General features: G+C 35.3%; 1 protein-coding gene and 1 pseudogene across 4 annotated transcripts in view; one reads left to right on the top strand and one right to left on the bottom strand.

Annotated features, from left to right (window-relative positions):
- Nucleotides 1–9,790, top strand: part of METAP1D (methionyl aminopeptidase type 1D, mitochondrial) — a 70,410-nt gene that overhangs the window by 24,377 nt on the left and 36,243 nt on the right. The gene's annotated exons all lie outside the window — the stretch shown is intronic.
- On the bottom strand, nt 9,405–9,523 carry LOC112470684 (annotated as a pseudogene).

The raw sequence follows: 9,790 nt of genomic DNA on the forward strand, positions 1-9,790 counted from the left end.
GTCTACAAGAATGAGGTGGGATATGCCAAGATCACTCCAGGAACTGGGAATGAATGAGTTCATTCCTTCGTTTAACAAACACGTACTAATTATTGATGGTATGCCAGACACTGAGCCAGCACTGGGGTAGATGATAAACACTAGAGAACTCCCAACCTAATACACACAACCATATACCTCTGTGTCTAGAGTTAGCCATCAGGTGTCATCTGATATTTATGGTTAATCAAATATATATGTACATACATATATATATTACATATGTGTGTGTATATTTGATCATGCAGAGCCAAGACAGGTCCCTTGGTATCCTCAGAGGATAGGTTCCAGGACCCCCATAGACACCAAAATCCTCGGATGCTCAAGTTCCTTATATAAAATAGCATAGTATTTGCATATAACCTACACATATCCTCCCATAAATTTTAAATCATCTCTAGATTATTTATAATACCTAATATAATGTAAATGCTATGTAAATAGTTTTTAGTCTATAATGTTTAGGGAATAACATCAAGAAAACAATGTCTGCACATGTTCAGTACAGATACAACCATTGTAGGCCTAACTAGATAAGACATGTCAGCAATAGTGTAACTTTTTTCCCAAATACAGTTGACCCTTGGACAACATGGGGATTAGAAGTGCCATCCCTTGGGCAGTTGAAAATTCATATAACTTTTGACTCCCCCAAAGCTTAACTTTTAATAGCCTACTGTTGACTGAAAGCCTCACCAGTAACATAAACAATTAACACATCCTTTGTATGTTACATGTATTATATACTGTATTCTTGCAATTAGTTAAGCTAGAGAAAAGAATGTTATTAAGAAAATCATAAGTAAGAGAAAATACATTTGCTGCGTTCATTGAAAAAATCATCATGTAAGTGGACCTGCGCCGCTCAAACCCGTATTGTTCAAGGGTCAGCTATATTTTCAATCCATAGTTGGTTGAATCCAAGGATGCAGAACCCGCAGATACAGAGGGCCAACTGTATGTACCTATAATGTTATACATATGTAGGCACATATATATGTTTCTGTGTGTGTTTGATTTTCCCCTCTGACTTACATTATAATTTCAAAAAATCATTTTCTTCATTTTTAATTTATCTACAAATATCATTTGCCCCGAAGTCTGCGTGAGGTTTTCTCATCCCCAGCTTTTCAGATAGCAAATGAATTAACCATACTTTTTACTCACTGGTGCTTGCTCATGTGAATAGTTCATTTAACAGGAAAATTAAATCTGAATTGTAAAAATTAAACCCTGAAAGAAGAAAATCCAGATGCAAAGTACTAAAGATTTTACCAGGCTGAAGAGGGCTAAAGAAAGAGGACAGATATAACAACTTCTATGATAGGTGCTGGAGTTTAGACCTGGTGGAGTTGGCGTTCTGGTAGGGGAGACAAGAAGACACAATTAGACAAACATATAACAGTGGGAAAAGTGATTTAAAGGAAATAAACAAAGTTAAGAGGGAGTGAGTAACTGAGGAGACCACTTTAGAGAAAGTGCTCCCAGAAGGCCTCTGATGGAGTGACGTTTGAGCTAAGGCCTGAAGGATGTGAATGAACCAGTGATGTGAGAAGTTGGTGAAAGAGCAAATGCAGAGCCGAGACAGGACTTAGTATGTCCGAGGAACAGAAAGGGGACCCCTGTGGCTGACCGGCAGTGAGGTACAGGCAGAGCAGAGAGTGAGGAATCCAGAGAGGTAAGCAGGGGCCAGACCACTCAGGGCCTCAAAGACTTTGAGAAGTTGGAATTATTTTCTAAAAGCAGTTGACAAATACTGAAGAATTGTAAGCAGGAAAACTTAGTAATTATCTTCACCTAGACTTTTCTTCTATGTATGTGCAAATGTCTGTGTATTTTTAATGATATCATACTATACATGATCTGCAACTTGCATCTCTGAAAGGAAGATTTGTAAAGAAATAAATAAGTTTGTTTTGCTGTGAACTGCATGACAAATAGATTTAGATATATAAGAATTTGAAGCTATGACAGAAAATCATCTTCTTAGGGATAAAAAAGGGAGGACAGTGCTTATTCTTTATGTTCATTATAGATCCAAATTCATCATAATTTAAGAACATTAAAACCACATGCTAACTTGATTCTTGATTTTTCTCTTAAACTTATCATGATTAATTTGTTACTTTAACCATGTATTTATTGTTAAAGCAAACTTACAGGCCTTATTTAGTCTTCTAGATACAGCACAGCTTGAACAAGGAAGGAAAATAGAAGAATAAGAATTAAACAGGAAGTACATGGTCAAACTATAACAAACCAGGAGATGTTCAATTAATTCCACGGAGAATGTGTCGCCTTTAAAAATACAGCTTACTATTGTCAGTAATTATAAATGTACTTATTCACTTTTAAAATATGTTTAATTATTGTGAAAAATACACCTGAAAACCCTTGAACTATAAAACTCCAGCATCTTTTGGTTCTTGCTCACTTATAAAACCCAAGCAAAAGCTTGAACAGAAGAAACTGTCTCTATTATAATAAAACAGAGATAAGGATAATGTTTTCTGGTCTTAGAGTCTCCCATTGTATAGGCATCTATGGCAAACATTTTCCAAAATACCAGGGAGCGAAGAAACTATAGCCCACAAAAATAACTGCCTCAATCTCATGAACCTGGACTTAGCTCATTTTTAAGTCTACATTTAAAAAAGAAAAAAAAAAACACAAAACATATTGCAGAGATGGAAACAAACGAAAGCTGGTGAGAGGTAACGGGATCTGAAGATGTGTAACACAACATCGCTATCACATTACAGGAAGGATACCCCAGACAAAACTGCTGTCTGCGTTCTTAAGCCATGAACCCTGGCCTCAGACTACAGCATTTGAAATTATCTTTCTGAATTCAAATTTTTTATATGCTTTTGGTTTTGTAAAAAAGTCACGAACAATAGTAATGCAGTCATCAATTACCTTTCTGCCTTTTATCTTAAATTGTAGACACTGTAGCAACATGAGTTAGCAAGAAATAGTCTGTTTCTTAATAAAATCTTGTTTAATTTTCTTCTGTACTTAAAAATATACTTAGCTTCTCCAAATATTTAATTGTATGTGATCCATTTGTTAAAAGATGTCTTAATTCCATAAACACCCACACGTATATGTATGTCATACATCAAAATATTCTTCCCTTTGCTCAGCATTAAGGACTTATTTTGAAGAATAATTATGAATGACAATTTAGAATTATTTTATCTTAAGTTCTCATCATTTTCAAAAATTCATAATTCATAAATATTTCACTAGAAGGAGAGACAAGACATTTATAGTTTCCACCCCCAAACCAGCTTCATTTTTATGAAACAGATTAACAATGGTGTAACTGAAATCACTGGAAAGGTCTAATTGCCCCAAAATATTTCCCCCACAGCCTGTCCTGAACTTAAAATTTCCAACTACTAGAATCATCCCTTTGGGTTAAGGAATATCCCTATAAAGCCTTAGTTTAACAGGAATTATCATTCCAGTGTTTTACTAAGATTAAATTAGAAGGAATGAGTTGGTTTGGTTTAATAGTCTTGGTAAAGAGGAGGAGGGGAGAATAAAGATTCTTGATGGGAGAGAAGGGAGACACTCCCCTACCAACGTCTCCAATAGGTGGCTTTACGCCGAGGGAAAGGCAAAGTTCCTACTATATAATTACAAAATGTCTGCTTAGGCAGGAGCCATTTTTAAAACTGATAGTCCTATATACTCATCTAAGTTGCAGAACAGATATAATAAGATAGACCATATCATTCGTGAATACCTCTGTCTCTTTTTGAGTGTGTGTGGAATAACTTGGCACCTTCACTTCCTCCACAGTCTGCAGAAAGAGTCCAGAAAACAGTCTAGCTGAATTCTCAGATGGGTTTTTGGCAAGAAGACAAGGTGGCTCTATACAGCTTGTGTCTGATGTTTTTCACTGAGTGTCTGGAAAAAAAAGGGAGGATTTGAGGACCTGATTAAAACAAGAAAGTAACCCAGCGACTTAAAGAGGCGCATTGTGGAATTTGAATCCTAAAATAAAGCTCTCCCTCGTTGACTTTCCAGCCATGGGAATAGGCAGTTGCCTCATTGTGTGTTTTGTCAAAGTGCCTCAGCCATTTGGCTGGCCTGATGGTTACCTGCTGCCTCTTTTTATAGCCTCTGTGTCCTTTGTTGTTGCCCTGCTGGTCAAACATGTGTAACAGTGCCCTGGGGCACCAAGTGTGCCCTCGGGGAGCTAAGTGCTGCCAGATGTAGGGAGCAAGGGTTGATTCACATGGCCATGATTTCCAATAGCTAATTTTACCTGTTTTCTTTTGGTTTTGGGTTTCTTTCTTAAAGAAAAATCCATTTAGAGTTGAATTTTCCACCCTTTAATTGCAAACTTGTTATCTCTAATCTTCCATCCCCATCCCACCCCAAAATGAAAGTGTTGAGAAGAAAAAGGTGGAGAGAGATGTGGTTTATTAAGTCTGGGTGATTAATGTTTTACTTTATGATGAAAATTAATAAAATAATTCAGTTTTACTGGACTCTGACCAGTATTTTTGCTTCAAAATTGATTTAAGTTTCACTGACTCAACTTTTCATATAGAAATCATTTACATAGAAATAGATACTATTTTAGATCAGAATCTTTTAGATAGAAATTTTATCTAATCTCCAATTAAGAACACTGAAGCACTAGATTTTTAACTAGCTATTCTGAAAACTGGTTAAGTAGATGGAAAAAATCAAGCCTTTACCGTGATTTCTTGTATGAACTGAACCTCAGTTTGACCAGTCGTTTGATAAAGGAAAGTTTTTCTTTATAGAAGTATTCTTGCCAATGAATGAGAAAAGACTGATGTAATATCGCCATTTGGCAAACCCCTAAGGAGTTAATGGATCTAGGCACTAATATCAATGGCTGCTAATATCACAAAAAGAGAGACAGCTGTCAGCATACCCCCACCCATTAAATATTCTTGCCAAAAAAACTAAATTTGAATCAAAACAAGTCCCTAGGTTTAATATCAGTCTATAGATAATATAAGAGAGAGAAACATGTTAAATGACACCACTGAGATACAACTAGTGAATGTGAGAGATGCTAGGGACAAAGAAATTCATTTATTCGACAAATTACATGGAAGGAAAAAAAGGGAGAGAGGAATTGATTGAAACAGGCATGAGATATGTCAATCAAACACAATGTGTAGACCTTATTTGGATCCTATTTTAACAAGCTATTTAATAAAAAAATAATAAATTATATATATATATGACAAAAGGGGAGTATCTTAAGACTGTCCAAGTAGTTGTTGATATTAAGAAATTACTGTTAATTTTTTTATGTGTGGTAGGTTATATTGTTAAATCATTAAAATGAATTCTCACTTTTTAGATATACATACTGAAATGTTTACAGATGAAATGATGAAATATCTCGATTGGCTTCGAAATAATTCATTGGGACGGGAGGATGGTTATAGATGAAACAAGCTTAGCATAAGTGGATAATTGTTAAAGCTGGATGAGGGGACGCATGGGAGTTATTGTAATCTGTCTACTTTTATGTATGCATGAAATTTTCCATAAATAAAAAGAGTTTTAAAAATAGGCTTGGGTTTAAATCCATATCTGCTCACTCGTAACTTTTGTGATCTTGGACAAAGCCCTTAACCTCCTTGAGTCTCAGTGTTTTTATGCCTGTAAACTAAGTCCAAGAATATCTTCCCAGTTTACCTTGCTCAGGTTGTTGGACCAAATTAAATAATATGAATGAAGTTGCTACATTGCTACATGTAAATTGCTACAAACATGTTGGCTGTTTTATTATCATTATTATAAAATTCTGAAAGGATACACTTTTCTTCTTTAGAAAATTTGGTAGCTTTTTATGCTTCAGCAAACAGTATAGTTCTTCCATGTACATTATATCAATTAAAAAGCTCTTGAATAAGAATATAGTTACATGGTCATCAGGAGTATTTGTTAATTTTTAGTAATAGAGTAATTATAAGAATTCATTTAAAATTTTTTCAGATACAGATTTCTCATAGCCTAGTCAATTAAATGTAACATAGACAACTATGCTATTAATGTTTTTTCACTGTATAGTAAGAATTGTGAATTATTTTTGATTTTTTGACTTTTCTTGATTTAAAAAATACTTGAGTTTAACATTAGTAAATATTTTAAATTACTTGCACCATGATATACAGAAACCTGATTGTCAGAAGAATTCCAACATGCCTTTCTCAGTCCAAATCTCTTCCATCTCAGTAATCACAATCTCAACTTTAATAATATTCACTTCCTTGCTTTTGTTTATAGTTTTACCCCATGTATAGATTCCTAAACAGTGATTCAATTTTGTCTGTTTTGAACTTTTTATAAATAGAATCATGTAGTAGATACTCTTTTTTGTGTCTGGCTCTTTTGGCTTGATTTTATATTTTAAAGATCCATCCATATTGTCTGTAGATGTACTTCATTCATTTTGGTTGCTATATATTCTTCCATTATATGAATTTATTATAATTTATGCATTCTACTGTTTATAGACATTTGGGTTATTTCCAATTTTTTTGCTCTTACAGATATTCTCTGTGTGTTTCTTAGTGCACTTCTATATGCATTCTATTGCGTATATAGCTAGGAGTGAACTAGTGACTTCATACTGACAGTTTTCCAAAGTGATTGTACCAATCAACACTCTCTCTAGTAGTAGTATATCAGTATTTTTGTTGCCTCACATACTCACCTGTACTTTTATAGACTTTTAAAATGCTTTCTTTTAAAGTATTATTCGATAACACAAGATAAAATAAGTTTACTGTTATCTATTACCCATATGCACTTATAATTTAAAAGTCTGGGTTTTATTTAAGGGAATTTATTTAAGAAATATTTCAGAGGCTCAAGGCTCTAGGTATTAATGTCTACTTGCTAAATTATGTCTTCCTACTAAGTTACATCTAACTACTACTACTCTAGATACCAGAAAAAAATAATATAGCTTTGAAAAAGGAGAGAACATTTTGTACCTTCTTCATTCATAGTGGTATTAAACCTATACGGAGTGATAGCTCAACTTATTGATGGCTATGTGCCAGGTACCATGCTGATAAGTACTTAATACATATGAACTTATTTAATCCTTACAACAATTTTTTATTTTCCCATTTTTTAACAAATGAAAAAAACTAAAGCACGAAAGGGTTAAATAACTTTCTGAAGGTTGACGGCCAGTAAATCTTAGAACCAGAACTGAAGCTGGACGGTCCAGTTCCATTGGCTCCATCTAAGTTGTAAACAGTTATTAACTAGACCTCCTGTCCATATTGGTGTACTCTGGGTAGAATGATAATAGTTCTTAAGAGCCACCATGTTTCTTCTCAGAGTGGCTACTTTGGGGCTTGAGATGTTCACTCTGATGCTAAGGATTAGGTAAGAGGGGTTGCTTAAACTTCAAAAACAGACTCGATTTCTTTCTCTTGCTCTAGAAGTTAGGAAAAGTTGAAGCAACATAAGGATCCTGGCTCTGGGGCTGGTGCAGTCTTTATGGGAAGGGATGAAACTTGGCCTCTTGTCTTCTCTAGTGCTTTCAGGGCCACTCAGCCTCCATCCTCTTTCCAGTTGGGGCTAGGAGAGAAAGAGGCTGAGAATGGGAGGTAGGAAGCAGTAGAATGGACTTTTCACTTTTCCTAATTGTCCGACAATGTGGGACACTTTTTCCTTTAGAAACCACATTTCAAATGGCAGCAACATTCCTAGGCTAGCTCAGTAAACCCATAACATAATAATATTTTACTAGGTGCTTGCAGCTGAACTGTTTCCTAGCTTTTTGTTTTCATTGCAAATATGTAGTATTTCAGTTACATTATGGACAAATGGGCTAGCCTGAGAACTTAGCCACATTGTTTATGTAAGAAAATGTTTTCCAAACAGCTAAGACCATATATTTATCTTGGTGTAGAACTAACTTTATTCATGGACTAGATCAACTACCTGAATACTCTGCTTCAAGTGCACTGTATTGTATGCAGTTGGTTTTTCGATGGTAAAGTGAAAAATTTCTCTAATGAGAAAGGGAATAATTTTCTATGGACACACTGTGACTGGGACCAAATTTTTATTAGCGAAGATAGTTAAAAATTTTTTCCAATATGAAAAATTCATCCACTTTTCATTTGTCATGTATGGGCTTTTATTTACCAACCTTCCTAAAACATTGAAACATATTAATGTAGCTATCTGAACCACTTGTAGATCTTCAGACTTGTGTGGCAAAAGGAATGATAATTATAATCCGCTTCAGGCTATGGGATAGAATAATTCAAAAGGAAATGTGCATTACTAATATGGCAGGGCTCATAAATTCTCAATGTCAGTTTGCCACTTGTGGCTGAAAATTGCAGTCAGGCTGGTTGGCTAGAGGCAAAAAAGACTAGAGTTACATAATATTTATGAGGTCTGAAGTTAGCAATCACCAGATCCAAATATTGTCAGTCTTTCATATTACTCTGAGGTCAGCATCATGGCAATGGAGTTAAGAGTAGTGTAGATTTGTAATGGTGAAACATTGGTTATATGTAAAAGTTCTGTCCATGTTAGTCCACTGCAACCTCCTTTATTCCCTTCCTATTTTATATATTATCCTTGAAATACCTACGGGGCGCCCTATACCATGTGCAAAAATCTACTTGCTACTTCAGATTTTATAACGCAAAGGTAGAAATAGGACTTCCCTCATTCTGCAGTGTTTCTTTAACACTTCCAGTGTTGATCACCTGTGAAGACTGCCTGCCTCTCTGTGCATCATCACAATGGCTAAGCCCAAAACACTTTTTAGATCCCAGCTGGCACCTTGCATCACACTACACTCAGAAACAATGAAATATCTAGCCTTGTGTTCTCTTGTGCTCCAATGTTTTAGGAGTTCGACATGCATAGTATATAAGCAACTAAAACTCTGGGCCTCAGGATTACTCCCAAGAAGCACATGTGACTGGGAACTGCAAATTAGAAATGAGTGAATAACTGTACGTTTCCACCATCAAGAAGCACTGGTCCTGGGCTGTACCTTGCTTACAGCCCAGGAACAACTGCAGGTCAATGCTCATTTTAAGTGCTTTTTTCCCCATGTATAAACAGCATCCCAGATTTAAGATAACTCTTCCATTTCCCACACTTCTTAGAATGCTTTAGGAAAGATAACATTTTTTAGCGTTGGGTCAAATACTTTTTAAATTTTTTATTATTGAAAATTTAAGGTATAATGAACTTTTCCATGCTATTACCTGTGGATCAATATTTTTTTAAATTTTTTTAGGTGAGGCAACCCTTGGTTGACCTCACAGATTGCAAGGACCTTATCAGATTACAATCCCTTCTTTTATTTTTTACACCTACAGCACCTGGTCTTCTTAGATGGTCTCCCATCCAAGCACTAACTAGGCCTGACCCTGCTTAGCTTCTGAGATCAGACAGGATCAGGCTTGTTCAGGGTGGCACGGCCGTAGACTAGATCAGATATTTTTAATGCAAAAGTTAGTCTTTTTTTTTTTTTTTTCTGTCAGCTATATGGCATAGTGATTTTCCAAACTTGTAAGTAGAGTTAGAATAGTGTTCTGAAACTTATGAAGAAAAATATTTCAGGAGAGTATTTGCTCTAAGCGAGCAATGAAGAGAGGACACCCCTCTCTCCCCACCATCTACAACTATAAGATTTATTCTTTTCCCAGAGGAAAGTCAAACTGAGTACAGAAAGATCCTAGGAACTAGAAGTTTA

Source organism: Pteropus alecto, unplaced genomic scaffold (assembly GCF_000325575.1).
Source record: "Pteropus alecto unplaced genomic scaffold, ASM32557v1 scaffold3, whole genome shotgun sequence".
NCBI lineage: Eukaryota > Metazoa > Chordata > Mammalia > Chiroptera > Pteropodidae > Pteropus > Pteropus alecto.